Source organism: Octopus bimaculoides, chromosome 1 (assembly GCF_046866305.1).
Source record: "Octopus bimaculoides isolate indiv1 chromosome 1, ASM4686630v1, whole genome shotgun sequence".
Lineage (NCBI taxonomy): Eukaryota > Metazoa > Mollusca > Cephalopoda > Octopoda > Octopodidae > Octopus > Octopus bimaculoides.
Window position 1 is genome coordinate 86,943,722 of NC_142928.1, and position 17,418 is coordinate 86,961,139.

Below are 17,418 nucleotides of genomic sequence, written 5' to 3' on the forward strand. Positions count from 1 at the left end.
GAGACCTGGAGTGGAACCGAAGGAAGTGACTGTGTGCCAGGTGAGAAGTTAGAGTATAATAGAGGGACAAAGATAGTTGTCATACTATAGGGGAGAAACTTGGCTAGCCTAATAGGACAAGGGAGGAGAAAGTTAGAGAGAGAAAGAAAGAAATAGGTGGTGTTGGAGATGTATTGGGGCATGCCCACAGGGAACAGTAGAGTGTGTGGTAGGTATCTAAGGGCATGAAGAGTATGTGGACAGACACATGAGGGAGAATGGAGGGGCTTGCCATGGGTGGTGAGATGGAGGGATGTTAGGAAGATGGGTTGTGGAGGAGTTTTAAGAGAAGAGAAATTTTGTGTGTGTGAGAGAGAGAAAGAGAGAGGGGGGAACAACCATAATGTTACTTAGCTTGTGTTTTATATATATATTTTTGTGTATATATAAAAGGATAAAGGGTAAAGACCCCCATCAGTCATGAATGACCATGGGATTGCACCTAGAAAGTTCCCCCTCCTAGACAAAAGTCAGAATTCATTTTAGTGGATGCCTTTCTGCACAGCAGCAGCACCATCCCAGACGTTCTAGCAATACTCCTTGATAAAGTTTCACCTAAACCCTGCACTGTCAACTTTTGGTAGGGCTGAACTGTCTTCTGGCCTTGAAGAGGAGAGTCAGTTACTGAGATATGATCCTTGCTATTGTTAAGGATGTACTTCCAACCACCTACCTCTATGGAACTGGTAATGATCCTTCCACAGGTTCACTTATGAAAACTTTGTTTTCTCTAAGTTATCAGATTTGATTGTCTTTTCTGGGCCATCAGAAAGTGCACACAACTCATTGGCCAAATCCAAGGACCTCATCAGACCATTAGATTGGTAGTCGTGATGGATGGTGTGTACAAAATGCAGGAACATAATCAACACAGGCTGATGACCCATGACTGCTGGGAATTCCTTATTCACAGGGTTGGTTCCAGGCCTCAATCCCTATCATAGGAGGTGGTTTAAGGGAGACACACCCACTGATACCTAACAATTGGCAGTGATTATGGGGCCCTTACTGAAAGTAGTTCATGATTGAGAGAAAAGTAATGATGTTCTCTTAATGAGTCTCACATTTTTACTCTAGAAAGAGAAAAATTGGCATATTCCCATTGGAGGATGCTTTCAAGATCTTTGTGGAATCCTGCAGGTTTGAATGTGGTGTCCTGGTTGTAAATGGATGATACATGGTTAGACAGTATTGGTTTCCAATTTTGGCACAAGGCCAGCAAGTTTAGAGGAGGAGCTCAGTCAATTACATCATCTCCAGTGCCCAACTGGTACTCTTTTTATCAACCTTGAAAAGGATAAAAGGCAAAGTTGACCTTGGTGCAATTTAAACTCAATGTAAAGATGAATGAAATGCTGCTAAGCATTTTGCCCAGTGTGCTAACAATTCTGTCAGTTTACCATTTTACAATAAGATAATATTAACTCTTTTGATACCAACCGAGCAGAAACTGCTTCTCACTCTGTAGTTCAAATGTCTTGTTTTCAAAAAAGTTCTGAATTAAAATCTTCCACCAAACCTTAATCACAATTCATGTTCCTAACACTAGCTTAATGATAACTAAGTTGTTTTACTAAATTCTTTGTTATATTTAAAATTACTAAATTCTTTGTTATATTTAAAATTAACTGAAAGAAACATGGAGCATCTCAACAGAAATATGGTAACAAAAAGGTTAAGGAAGAATGAAGGATAGATAGTGCCTTGTATTTACACACACAAAGGCTTCTGCACAGATTCCATTTACTACAAGATATTGGTCAGCCCAAGGTTATAATAGAAGACATATGTATCTAAGTGTGTGTGTTTCTGTGTGTGATCTCACAAACACGCACATATAGGTTGATAAGTGCCATACACAAAACCCTTGACCTTTGTACCATTTTACAAATGCTGTCAATTATTATAATAATAACGCAAAGAGGGGCAGGGAAGACTGTTGGGTGTTATATCTGTTGTTGTTGGCTTAGGTACTGTATGTTTCAGGCTCACAAACTGGACTGAAAAGAGAGGGGTTTGTGTGAAAATAAAGGATCTACAGCAGACAGTGTTATCAGAACTGCATGAATTCTCACAATCTCAATGAAGAGTGTTACCATAATCCTTTGGTTGTGAACAGTTGACAGTTACATTCTCTAGTTACTGTTTCGCCCTTTAGCATTTAAACCAGCTATATCTGGCCAAAATATTCTACGTGTTTTATGCTGAAGCTAGCTAAATTCAGTCTCTCACACCTACCCTACTATGTTAATCTAGAAATAAACAATCACATCTTCAAAATTTCAAAGCTACAAGATAATATATGATTAAATTTTAAAAATGCGAGCAAGCATGGCAGTGTGGTAAGAAGCTTGCTTCCCAACCACTTGGTTCTGGGTTCAGTCCCACTGTGTGGCACCTTGAGCAAGTGTCTTCTACTATACCCTCATTTCAGCCAAAGTGGATTTGGTAGACAAAAACTGAAAGAAGCCTGTCGCATATATATATATAGGCATGACTGTGTAGTAAGAAGCTTCTTTCCCAACCACATGGTTCCAGGTTCAGTCCCACTGTGTGGTATCTTGGGAAAGTTTCTTCTACTGTAGCCTCAGGCCGACCAAAGCCTTGTGAGTGGATTAGTAGGTGAAAACTGAAAGAAGCTCGTCACACACATATATATGTATATGTATATATTTATGTGTGTCTGTGTTTGTCCCCATAATCTAGCAGCTTGGCAAAAGAGGCTGATAGAATAAGTACTAGGCTTACAAAGAGTAAGTCCTGGGGTTGATTTTTTTGACTAAAATCCTTTAAGGTGGTGCTACCATCATGGCTGCAGTCAAATGACTGAATCAAGTAAAAGAATGAAAAAATAAACATCACTCTTGATAAAGTAATCTGAATGCTAAAGAGTTAAACAAGATGATAGTAAATATATATGCGTGTGTTAAATTTAGGTTGTTATATGAATACTGGTGGAGGGGGTGATTCAATACTAAAAGTAGATTTTAGATTTATTATAAAATTCATTTAAGCTGGTATTTAAAGTTTCACCTGATGGTATATTAAAACTGGTTACATAAGCTGTCAGGTGGAACTTAGTCACAGGCAAAAGGAATTTTGGGTGTGTGTGTGTGTATGGTATGTGTATAGATATGTATGTGTATGTTACCTTCAAACTGAAAGCTTATTATATATAAAAACTAATTTTAATTAATATTTTGTCGGCTGCTTATCTGGCTTGAATGAAAACCAGAGTAACATAGCTACTTGTCTGAATTTTTGATAGGGTGTTTGATTAGTAAACCGTTAAATAATATCATCTTAGACATACAGTGAAAGTGACCAAACTACTTATGTAATTGGCTACCAGTTCATTGCTGAGTCACTATTTTTGGTTACCCATGTTAAAGCCTTGCTATTGTTATTTAGGCTGATAATTGATTTTGATAATATGGAGTGTCTTTTTACTTTGAAATGTTCAGAGGGAAAAAAACAACTTTCTTTTTTCTTTTTTGCTAATTTGAGTAATCTGATAATCTGAATTTATTTATTTATTTTTTTTTGACTTAGAGTAAAGGTTATATTAGATTTTTGACAAAACTATCAAAAAGTTAATATTCTGAAAAATGAAGTGCAAAAATACCTTTGTGGTTCAGCACCGACCAAAGCCTTGTGAGTGGATTTTGTAGATAGAAACTGAAAGAAGTCTATTGTGTATGTGTGTGTAGCTATGTGTGTATATCTCTCTCTGTTTGTCCCCATTACTTGACAACTGGTGTTGGTTTGTTTATGTCCCCATAACAGTAGTTCAACAAAAGAGACTGATAGAATAAGCACCAGGCTTAGAAATACTGTACTTAGAAGTACCGGAGTTGATTTGTTTGACTAAACCCTTCCCTTCCAGTGTGGTACTCTAGCATGGCCCTGGTCCAATGACTGAAACAGCTCTTTAACTCTCAAACTGCAACTACTAAAGAAAAAAAGAAATATAACTATGAGATCTTCAGCATCTTTTATATTCATCTGTTTTATCTGTTATATTGACTTTCTTCTCTAGTGTCTCTCCATTGTGAATTGTATAACTAATAGTTTTGTTGGAGCAATAGTTCTTTAATGTCAGTGTTGCTTTCCCGACCTTTTTTGGGGTGTTGTGAATTCAAAAGGGTGCAATAAATGTCAAGGTGGCACTGGGTGTTTAGAGAGTTTTTGAGTTTAATTAGTAATACATATTTACACTAAGTACAAATGTTACAGTTAACCCCTTTTCTTATATAATTGTGTTGAAATATACTGCCTTTGGTTCAGTTAAATTTTAGAATAATGAAGAATTTATCAATATGACTTTGTCATTGTTATGCTGGTATTTGGAATGTGAATTGATATGGAATTTTAATGGGAGGTTTTAATTTATCAGGTTGAGTGAAAGGTAAGCAATGTTTTGAACTATGAAGAATTTGTACCAGATTTTTGCAGAGTTTTGAATTTTTTTTAAACATTTAAAAAAAAATTGTCTGATAATACAGACATAGACTTTCCCAAATGCATCAATAAATTAACTGATATTTTTTTTACCATTGTTACAATAATTTGAAATGGAACTGTCAAAGCGCAATATTCGAGCAGTTTTGCTATTCAATTTCAAAAAAGGACATAAAGTAGCTAAAACTGCTTGTGATATGAATGAAACATCTGGTGAGGAAATGATCAGTGAGTGGTCAACTCAAAAATGGTTTAAATGATTTTGTAGTGGAGACCTGAGCCTTGAAGATCATGAGCATAGTGGACACCCATCTGTCATTGATGACCGTCATTGAGAAAGATCCATGTAAAACCACTTGAGAACTGGCAAAAGTACTTCAAGTTAGCCAGAAAACTGCCTGTGACTATTTGCATATGATCAGGAAATCAAAAATGCTTGACAAATGGGTTCCATACAATTTGAATGAAAATCAGAAAATGTGCAGATATGAAATTTGTTCCTCACTTCTTTTCCGTAACCAGACCAATCCATTTGTCGATTGTATTGTAACTTGCGATGAAAAGTGGATTCTGTACAATAATAAAAAACATTCTTCGCAGTGGTTGGACCAAAATGAAGCACCGTAAACCTTCCTTAAACCTAAACTCTTCAAAAGAAGGTTATGGTGACTGTTTGGTGGTGTACCGTCCCTCTCTGTCATCATCATCATCATCGTTTACTGTCTGCTTTCCATGCTAGCATGGGTTGGACAATTTGACTGGGGACTGGCGAACCAGATGGCTGCACCAGGCTCCAATCTGATCTAGCAGAGTTTCTACCAGATGCCCTTCTTAATGCCAACCACTCTGAGAGTGTAGTAGGTGCTTTTACATGCCACCGGCACGAGGGCCAGTCAGGCAGTACTGGCAACGGCCATGTTCAAATGGTGTTTTTTATGTGACACCGGCACAAGTGCCAGTAAGGCGATGCTGGTAACGATCATGCTCAAATGGTGCTTTTTACGTGCCATTGGCACGGAAGCCAGACAGCTGCTCTGGCAATGATCACGCACAGATGGTGCTGTTAGCACTCTACTGGCACAGGTGCCAATCATTGAATTTAGTTCGATTTTGATTTCACTTACCTCAACAGGTCTTCACAAGCAGAGTTTGGTGTCCAATGAAGGAAAGATTGGCACAAGTGCCAGTCGTTGAATTTGGTTTCAATTTCGATTTCACTTGCCTCAACAGGTCTTCGCAAGCAGAGTTTAGTGTCCAGTGAAGGAAAGGTATGCATAAGTGGGCTGGCTACACCCCTGGCAAAGGCCATGAGTCTTCTCAAGCACAGCATATTTCCAAAGGTCTCAGTCACTTGTCATTGCCTCGGTAAGGCCCAATGTTTGAAGGTCGTGCTTCACCACCTCATCCCAGGTCTTCCTGGGTCTACCTCTTCCACAGGTTCTCTCAACCACTAGGGTGTGGCACATTTTCATACAGCTATCTTCATCCATTCTCGCCACATGACCATACCAGCGCAGTCATCTCTCTTGCACACCACATCTGATGCTTCTTAGGGCCAACTTTTCTCTCAAGGTACTTACACTCTGTCGAGTATGCACACTGACATTATACATCCATCGGAGCATACTGGCTTCATTCCTTGCGAGCTTACGCATGTCCTCAGCAGTCACAGCCCATGTTTCTCTGCCATGAAGCATGGCTGTTCGTACACATGCGTCATACAGTCTGCCTTTTACTCTGAGTGAGAGGCCCTTTGTCACCAGGCTATTCTTATTCTAGCAGCTACACTTTCAGTGCACCCTCCCCTGCTACTGACTTGGTCACCTAGGTAACAGAAGCTATCAACTACTTCTAGTTTTTCTCCTTGGAATGTGGCAGAAGTTGTTCTCTGCACATTTTCAGTGTTTATTGCTCCTGAGCATCTGCCACATACAAAAACTATCTTCTTAGTTAGCCTTCCTTTGATATTGCTGCACCTCTGTATATTTCTGCATCCATGTGCATGCATTGTCCTCCAGTGCCAAAACTTATGGTCACCAAAGCTGGTTTACTGTCCAGTCAACTGTGCCAAACATAAGCATCCAACAGCAGCACATTATCATTTCATTCTGTGTCAAAATATGGATAATAAAACCCTGTGCAAAATTAACCTCTATTTGTTTAAAAAGTAATTGTTTTTAACTGCAAAATGTAGGAAGAAGCATTTGTAAAATACCATCCAATAAAAGGGGTTGTTGAACTACAAAAGATTGAGAACCACTGTGTTAAATTTGTGTCTATGCATTTTAATATTTAATGCCTTTATTTGCCAGTCCCTTTGCTAACTTATTAGATTGTTTACTAAGTATATAACATCCTTTGTTGCCACCTGTTGAAATTGCTTAAACAAGATTATGCAGTGCCAATACTTCCAGAATAGATATCAGCCTCCCTTCAACAGACATTATTCATCCATCATATTACACTCAGTTTAGTTTTTCTTTCATTCTGCTGCTGTTCTTCATTGTCCATATTTCACTTCCATATAATATGATATTTATGACATGTATTATCAATGTTTCCTAATGTGAAAGAATTCTTTTCTATATAAAAAAACAATTCTAACTGGGCAGTGTATATGTATATCACATATTTTATTATTATTATTACTATTATTCATTGATTATATAAATATACAAAATTTTTTTTCTTATCATAAACATAAGAAAAGATAATATTAAGTACATTTTATTTTGTATATTGAGTACTTTTGTTTCATATATATTTTATTTTAAAAAAAGCAAATAAAATTTATTCGATTATCTGTGTTTTCAAGTTCTGTGATGCTTGGTGAGAAAGTAGAACTTTGCAGTATTTAGGTTTGTTTAATTTGGTTTAGAGTTCAAATACTGTCCAACATGACCATTTATTCTGTTATTTGTAATAAAATAGTGTTGATACAAAGTACTTAAGCTATTCCTAAGAAACTTCAGTCTTATAGATAAGATGGTGCAAGATTCAGATTGTGTTACGTAGATATTTACAATTCCATAACAACCTGAAAGAAAAAGTGTTAAAAATGTTATATTATTATTTCACACTGAGCAAAATGCTTGGCAATATTTTGTTCGTCTTTACATTCCAAGTTCAAATTCCACCAAGGTCACCTTTGCCTTTCATTATTTCAAGGTTAATAAAATCGACTTACCCCTCCCTCTGAAATTGCTGGCCTTATGCCAAAAATGGAAATCATCATTATTATTATTATTATTTAAAAATCTGTTTCTTGAAAGTAATCTGGGTTTGGATTTGGTAGATAGAAACTGAAGGAAGCTCTTCATGTATATATATATATCTTCTTAATATATAAAATCCGTTGTGTCTGTCTGTTTGTGTGCTTATAACTCAAGTATTGTTCATCTGATCGTGCTGAAATTTTAAAGATGGATTCATGAGAGAGTGAGGCATTCCATAATCTAAAAAGACTTTCAAAATTGTTAGTTTCAAAGTGAGAATCACTATTTTTGTAATCTTTTTGTCCTGTTTGTTCCGCCATTAAAATCAACCAGTTGCTCAGACAGCCGGCACATACCATTTCGCTAGCAACAAGGGGGAGTACAGGATGACAGTCAGCCAAAACTGTCGCTATGCTGTCTCTCTTATGACGTCCAATTCCACTTGTAGTTGTATATATATTATGTTAAGATTCGTTATCAATCAATTGTCCTTATTGAGAAGAAACAGTCAAAAGTAACCACCGCCTACAATCACCAAACATCTCCACTACTTAACACCATCCAAGTTAACCCTCTTCACCTTTACAGCTGACATGGAAAACTACTAATTAAGCAAAAAGAAAAAATTGATTGCTATTAAATGCGTAAAATTTTGGGGTTAATAATATTAATCCTTAGTTACAGTTTCTTATTCAAACTACATGATAGGCAAAATTGTCGGATTAAAACAGTAGGGTGTTTGGAGGGAGATTTGGCTGCTGTTTCTACCAGGTCTAGCTACCATGTAGGGGTCTCCTTCATTGGCTTATACATACATACATACATACATACATAAAATCGAAATAAAATACTTAAAGCAACAGGCGTCAAATACAAAAGCCAAGGTCTATGCAGTGTGATGGGCCAAAATAATTTCCAACTTACCTAATGTGAGCCCAGAGCAATCTCTTACACTATTTCAGTATTACATCTCTATTGTACTGTCATATATACCATATGCATTCCAAAACCGAGTTAAAGATTTTGATGTATGGGGTATCAAAAGATTCAGTACTATTTCGGCTACAAATTAAACTTAATTTCCTTTCACATATTTGCATTTAAAAAATTTAACAATCTTTTCCATAAATCAACTATCGTAAACATTTTATACACTGACATCACATTTTCTATATGTGTGTGTACCTTAAAAGACATCAATCATCACAACACACACCTTCACTCAGTTACTCTCTGTTTCTCACCCTCTTTCTCTCACACATACACACGCGCACGCACACGTCCATTTCATATAGACATACATTCATCTTTCACTTTCTCTTCTTTCAATTTCTGCTCTCTTCAAATACATTTTTATGGATACAACTGCTTACAAAAATAGGGATTAATGTATAATTTCTTTCTATGTTCATAATTTTTTGTTTACAATATAGGAAAAAAATATGCCACCAAAGAAAAGACGTAATCTCTCCAGAAACAAGTATAAAGCAAGGAGGATTGTAGAAAACCGAAGGCGAGAGTCTGAAGAGAGAAGCGAGATGAGATCTTCTCAAGATCAGCAAATGCATGTTGCAGCACTTAATACTGGATCATTAATCAATGTTTTAATGATTAGACAGAGGTCCAATAGAATAGCTCTCAGAAACAGACTGTGTACAAATTCATTCTTCACAAGTCCTGAAGCTGTTTTTAAATATGATCCATCCCATTCTTATAAAAATGATAACTCTGTCCAAACTGGTGTGCTAAACACAAACTGTCGTTTCTGTAGAGCTTTAAGATAACAAAGGAATAAATGATTATCTGATGAACTTCATTAGCTTACAACTGTTTCTGCTATAAGATGCAGTGGACTCATAGTTGAGCATCTTAGTAACACCTTATAGTTTCATTGAAGCCTTGAATATGAAGTTCAATTTATTTATGTAATTTATATATATATATGTGTGTGTGTGTGTGTGTGTGTGTGTGTGTATATAATTATTAATTAATAAATTACTGACAAAAGAGCAGAAGTTACAGAATCACTTTAATTAGCTAACAGCTGTTTCTGTAACTGGGTTGAGTGCCACAGTGCAACATCTTATAACGTCCTCAGCGCTGTTAGAATGAAGTGTTGCTTCAGTGCAGGAAACATTTAAATATATAGTTGGCTACATTAAGGCACATATGATACATTTAGTAGGTGTGAGGATATGACCCACTCATTTAATCCTTTAGTATTCCGATAATTCATTTATATTGTTTTGAATCAATTATGCATTATTTTGCTGCTTCAAGATTTTGATATGATTTTCTTGAGATTGACATTGTAGGGTAGGTGTGAGAGGCCAGATTTGGCCAGTTTAAACATAAAACAGGTTGAATATTTGTGCCAGATATGGCCAGTTTAAATGCTAAGGGGTTAAATTGATGTATAACTATACTGAATTCTAACAACTATTTATTGGGTATTGCTATGGCAAAGCAGAATCATAAAACGTATGTTTTTTTTTCTCTCCTGTTGTCTCCTTCTTTCTTTCACTCCATTTCCTTTTCACTTTTTAACTCTAAACATTAATCTAAATGCCTCTCCCATTACAAAAATACTCCACTAATTTATAATTCTAAGTTAAATTATCTGTACATATTTTATTTGATATAGGACCAGGGATTTTGTAAAACATGTTTCTGAGGGGAAAAAAAGTATAATCAATAACAGCTGTTGCATCTTTAAACATTAACCCAATTCACCAAAGACACAATTGTATTATTCTTCTTATCAATCTTCACTCTGTCTAAATCTATAATTTTTAAACTATTTATTCTGTTTACACTTTTTTTTTTGCATATGCAAGTGTGTGTGCATGGTAATCTTAGGAAAATGGTTCTGCTAAAAACTTATTAAGTAAAAACTATATGTTGAGAGTAATTTTGATGTGAAATAAGAAACTAAGAATAAATTAAATGGAAAATTATATTAGGTAGTTAAAATGAATAACTAATTTGGTGTCATTTTATGTAAGATATATCTTGTCTGATAGAGGACAACCTTCTTGATGTTTACAATGTTGAATATTTACAAGACATATTACTTTGCTGTTTTACAACTATCTATTTATTATCCATTATATTTTGGCCTTTGGTAAGATAGAGGAAGCAGATTTAAAATTTTTGTTTAGCATGGGTTAGCGCTACCCAAACAGACCTTTGATATGAAGATAGCCAAATAACTAAACATGATCGAATAATAAATCTATTGTTCTTGATAAGCTATGTCTCCTCCCATGATGAACTGTAATAGGTGGAGTATTGCAATCTTGACATATTGTTTTCTGTCCACTGTCCCATCCCTTTCTATAAGCTTGTAGATTCTATTAGTGGCCACAGTAAATCAGAGAAGACAAATTCAGTCAGAGTGTGTGAGTTGCCATTCCTCTTCACATATCACAGTTACTGGACATTCATCCACAATGTTTGTGGCTAATGAGACTATTTTTGTTACAGCTATAATTTTGTTACTGGCATCATTGTCATCATGATTTTACACATTTCCATGATGGTGTAAGTGGGATGGTTCATACTGTTAGTTTCTATTTGGAGTTACTGTTCTCTTAGGTGAGTTACACCACCTTTTACTCATACAGCTCATTTTTGGACTGTTTCCTATTGCTGGGTGACTTCCTAATGTCAATCGCTTTATAGAGTTACTAGGTGCATTTTATTGTGGTACAAACACTTGAAGGATTTCCATCCTCAGTAAAACTGAAGAGTCCTTTCTGCATTGTTTCCACTCATTCAAGGTAAGATGGGAGTAATGAGAATGAAAGGGAGAGAGAGTGATCAGTAGTAGTAAAGATGGGTGATGATAAAAGACAGAGTGAATGATGATAGGAAGAGTAATGGCAAAAGAGAGATAGAGAGAGAGAGTGATGGATATCTATTATGAATTATAGAAGAGGGAGTATTGTGAGTGACTGTTAACAAGAAGGGTGTGGTAGGAAGGGATTGAATGCACATGGATCCAGTGTCATCCCTTTTTACTAAAGCAGAGAAGATAGGTTGGCACAATAATCGGAGACAGATTGGGTAATAGATGAGATGGTAATGAAGAGAAGGGGTGAGTGGTGCACTAAAAATAGGTGAAGGTAAAAAAGTGATATCATCATCACCTTCATTTTAACGTTCGTTTTTCTATGTCTGCATGGGTCAGATTTTAACAATGAATGATATGAGAAGGATTAATGGAAGAGAGAGAGTGAGAGATTAAAGGCTAACAAAACAAAAAAAAGAAGGGTGACAGTAGGTAGATTGTATATGGACAGGTCCAGTACTATTCCCTCATTACACATATAGTGTGATGGATGATTGGAGACAATAATAGGAGAGGTGAGTGAACTTTTGTTCTGAAAAACATTAATAACCTCTGGTCACTCTCAAAAGAAATCTACTGTAAGCAGCAGTTTGGTGCCATTAAATGGGCATGATCTTTGTGTACACAACTCCAGTGATCTAACTCCCTGGTCCAATAAAGCTTGTTCTTTTGAAAACTTTTTCAATACCACACGTTTATACTCATGAATAGCCATGCCAAGACACTTCAAGACTTAGGCAGCAGTGTGTAGCAATAAAGCTGTAATGGATATTATTATGAACACTTTTAATGATTTAATTGCTGGATACTTCAGGCAGAACATTACGATTACCATTACAGATAAGACTGTTTTCCAATTAATCAATGTTTGATATTCTTACAAGGTCTTCCATCAGTGAAGCAGTTATTTTAAACATTCTTTCCTTTCCCTCCGGAAAGGATTTTGCCTAGTATTGCATCATGCATGTGTTAAGCAAGATCATTGAAAATACAACACACCAGTTCTTATTTTGTCTATGAATTAATTGACATTATCTAAGCTAGTTTCCTGTTGTTGAGGGCTAAAATATACCTAAGACATATCAGCATTCCCTGACATACATAATATCGAAATCAAATGTTATTAATTGTATGGCTCACCTTAGTATTCTCAAAGATATAGCCTTTAGGAGTTCAACATCAAGCACAACAGAGTTGATTAGACATGTGCTATCCATATTTAGTATAGCAATGACCATGACTTTTATCCTTTTATCTCAGTCTACACCAACGATTGATATGATCTCAGATCTCTTGTATGAAGTCCACATGTCAAGTAACATTTTCCACCTGCAATTGTTCTAACATATTTTATATGTGGGTTGGAGGGCCCATTTGTAACAATTCTTCTTTAGTACATAGGTAACCTTAATCAAACTCAGTGAATGCACAATTTCAAGACTCGTTAATGAAGATGAAAAATTTTACAATTGTCTCAGACAAGTTTTGATACAAAGACCTAAATTCATTTGGTTTTGACCAATTTCTTCTTATTCATTTTAGTCTCACACACCACATATTGTGACACTAATGCAATGTAACAAATGCAGCACAGTCACTGATATAACGAAACAATTATACAACTTGTACACCACTACATGACAACACAACACAACATGCACACAGCAGCACAATGCTTGCACAGTATTTATGCAGCGCAGCTGTCATACAATGCAATACACTCAATATATAGAAAGATATACATAATATATACATGAATACATATATATGAGTGAAGGTGCATGGCTTAGTGGCTAGGGTATTCAGCTTATGATCATAAGATCATGAGTTCAATTTCCAGCAACACATTGTGTCCTTGAGCAATACACTTTATTTCACATTGCTCTAGTCCACTCAGATGGCAAAAATGAGTAGTACCTATATTTCAAAGGGCTAGCCTTGTCACACTCTATGTCATGCTGAATCTCCCTAAAGAACTACGTTAAGGGTACACATGTTTGTGGTGTGCTCAACCATTTGCATGTTTATTTCACAAGCAGGCTGTTCCATTGGTCGGATCAACTGGAACCCTTAAGCAACAGAGTGCCAGTACTCAATATTAACTCAGCACAATGCTCATGTGCACACACAAAGCCCCCACCCTCTTCTCTCTCTCTCAGTTCATACATTACATGTGTGACTATTAACTTGACAAGACCCTTGATAAATCTACTAATGTTGTTACAAATATTGGTTTCAGATTTTGGCACAAGGTTAGCAACTTTGGGAGAGGGATTAAATTGATTACATTGACTCCAGTACTCAACTCATACTTATTTTGTTGATCTTGAATGGATGAAAGGTAAATTTAACCTCAGCAAAATTTGAACACAGAATGTAAGATGAAATGCTGCTAAGCATTTTGCCTGGCTTGCTAACAATTCTGCCAGCTCGCCACCTCTTGGATCCTTCCTCTGACGAATGTGTTTCATAAAATTACTTTAACCACTTCATTTATCATCAGTGTATATAGAATATGTTCTTCAGTTCCAGAGTTTTAAATTATTATTCTGGTGGCAATAATGAAGAGCCACCTGGGATTAGTGTATTTTTATAACTGTTTTCCTCTTCTTGCTTTCCTTGTTATTGTTATTTTATGTCCATTGTGTGTGTGTGTGTATAGTTAGTATGTAGTTCTTTATATTGTTAACATGTCAGTGTTTAACAGTTTGTGTGTTAGTGAGTTTGTAAGAATCTGTTCTTTGGTTATAGCCTGTTAAAAATGAAATTAAGCTTCCAGCAACTTTAGGTGCATTCTGTTGTAACATTTATATTCTAGACGAAATCTTTTTGCTATGTAATTGATTACAACTATTATCTGACACCTGCCTTTGTAAAGTTGACTACTTTAAATTAGTTGATGATAAAAAAAATATTTTTTTTATACACTTATACACTGACATAAGCATGTCTACACACTGACAGCCATCTACTTTGCTATCTCATTAATTGAAGTTACTTCCTCTCAATGAATGTTTCTTGTACACCAGTTTTGTAATGTCTACATCAGACAGATCATGTTCAGTTGTATGTAGTTGCTGAAATATGCAAGTGGCTGCTCTGTTCATTGTATTCACTCCTTGTATCTGAATACTTACCTTTGTGGTGAATAACCACCTCAAATCAGTACGTTACAAGATAGAACATTGAAATAACCCCAACTTATGATCTGCAGTAATCCAGATAGGCAAAATGAGGTACATTTGCAACATTCTTGTCTTAGATGATCCCGGAATGTGTGTCACATATTTCTCTTGTTACTATATTGATAACAACTGGTTGCTGTAAATGTATGCAATGTCAGAAGCAAAGTAATGATACCTGTCCAGTCTATGAATAACTTTTTTTTTTTTGTTAATTACTGTATTTTTAATACATGCAATTCAATTTTTGTTTTCATTTTTGCTAATAATTGTAGAAGTATTTTTTGTTTTTGATTGTTACTTTCTGCTTATTTTCGTAACTTAAGTTAAAGTAACATCTTCAGAAGTTTGTACTTGCATCAAAAGTAAAGCTGTCCCTATCCAGTGAATTTTAATCACTAAAGAATTGAAGTATTTTAGGAGTTCAAGCTACATGAACTGATATATGCCCCCAAATGTATTATAACAAGAAACAGAAACAAGCTTCATTTGTGAAAATCTCTATGAGCACATTTTCAAGAATACATGGTATTGTTTGTAGTTATAGACCCACTTATCGTTATTGATCACAGTTTGCTTGGTCTCTTGCATATGATATTTTCTTTCTTTCTTTTTCCAGCTTTCATTACTGAAATGGGAAAATCACTTGATTTTTATGCCCTGATGAACTTGTTAGTGCTGTAATGAAACTGAAATTCTCAAGCAATCGAGACCATGACTGTACTTGCATATTCCTTCGGATATTTTGGTAATTTATTGTTTTATGTATTTTATGTTTTCAACAAAATCCTAAAAAAATACAAAATACTTTCAAATGTAATCCTGTCAAATGATAAAGTGAAAGGAAATGATATTTCATTGTTACTTAAACAATCTTCATCTATTGTCTCAATCATGTTAATTCATTTGGTTAACTGCAGAAGTATTCCACCATTCTGAAAATTGATTTTATACAGATGTACACAATACTGTTGAAACGAGGGACCTGTAAGCTTAAGAGCAAATTTTTTTAAAAATCTAGATCTCTTGAAAATAACAAAACTCTTAATTTATATTAATATGCTTTAATCCACTTTTACATTTTGTACTGTTATATTTTTATTACAAATTTTTAATGCATATGTTGTTCCTCCTTCAGTTATTGTCATCATCTGGTCAGTTCTGATCAAGCAGATTTATAATCACTTAAAAATATTCCAGTCATGATGACTCTCTTTTTTTGTTTTCTCTGAGACAGTGTATCTAGGACCACGTTATCTAGTCTGCTCATTTTCTTTATGAGAATTTAGAGATATGATTGCTAACAGGTCAAGCAATTGTGTGGCCAACACACTTATTTTAATAATGAGCTAGAGAACAATGAGCTATAAAAGTGTGTTCATCTATGGTAAATACATGTAAAATAAATTACAAGCCTCTTTGCTTCTAATTTAGCTAATTATTATTGTATTGTTTTTTTAAGACTTTATTTTAGCTACTAATGCTACTCATGAAAAGTGATCTTAAAAACACAGTAGTTGATTGTGAGACTTACTATAAGAAGTAGAAGTATATAAATATTTTTAAAGTAATTTGTGTGTGTGTGTGTGTATATATATATATATATATATATATATATATATATATATATATATATATATATATAAAATCATTTAATGTCTATCTTTTATGCATGCATAGGTAGGACAGTTGACAGGAGCTGGCCAGGTAGAAGACTACCCCAGGCTACTGTGTCTGTTTTTGGTAGGGGTTTTATGGTTGGATGCCCTTCTTAAAACCAACCACTCTGCAGAGTGGACTCAATGCTTTTTACATAGCACCGGCATAGGCAAGGTTAGTTTTGGCATGATTTTTGCAACTGGATGCCTTTCCAGATATCAACCACTTTACAGTGTGGACTGAATGCTTTTTACATGGCACCAGCACTGGCAGGGTCACTAAGTAAATCACAAGACAAGGAGTTTTGAGAGGGGCAGGGGCATTTGAGGAGGGGAACTTGTGTCAGATGATGAAAGGTTAGTGTGACAGAGACCAAGAGGCAGAAACGGGTTTCTTGCTATAGAGGAGATATGTAAGGAGAGAGAGAGAGAGGGTGGGGGGTACAAGAAAGAAGACAGAAACAGGCATGCTGATGTAAAGGAGCATGTAAGCTGTAATTACTTTAACCCTTTTGCTACCATATTTCTGTTGAAATAGTCTGCTTTGTTTTAATTAATTTTGAAAATAACAAAGAATTTAGCAAAATAGCTTTGTCATTATGAAGCTGGTGTTTGGAACAGAAGTTAACATGAAATTTTGAAGGAACGTTTTAACTAATATCAATCTCAGGTGGAATAGTATCAAAACGGTTGAGATAGATAACTGAATTTTAGACTTGCGTCTAAATTCATTAAGGCATGATTCACAAGTCTCTTTATATAAATTATGAAATTTAGAGAAGTGTTTTTTTTTAATGCCTGCTTTGTAAATCTGATTGAGTCCAACAAGGATTATTATGTAACAATGATGAGTTATTTGTTCAGTGTGTTTATTGAATTAATGAAACAGAGTTAGCAGACTGTATATTTGATTGATGTTAAAGAAACTTATGATTATTAGGAGTTGTGTTTAATCATTACACCGGAGATCTAAACCAGTGATCTAAGATTTATAACTCACTAGATATTCT

General features: G+C 35.2%; 1 protein-coding gene across 20 annotated transcripts in view; it reads left to right on the forward strand.

The window, feature by feature from the left end:
* The window catches only part of LOC106884379 (protein DOP1A), a 141,172-nt gene that overhangs the window by 24,346 nt on the left and 99,408 nt on the right, over positions 1-17,418 (forward strand). For all 20 annotated transcript variants that reach the window (XR_016242158.1, XR_016242160.1, XR_016242161.1 and 17 more), the window contains exon 2: positions 15,370-15,498. The gene's annotated coding sequence lies outside the window, so the exon portion shown is untranslated. The remainder of the gene's footprint in view (positions 1-15,369; positions 15,499-17,418) is intronic.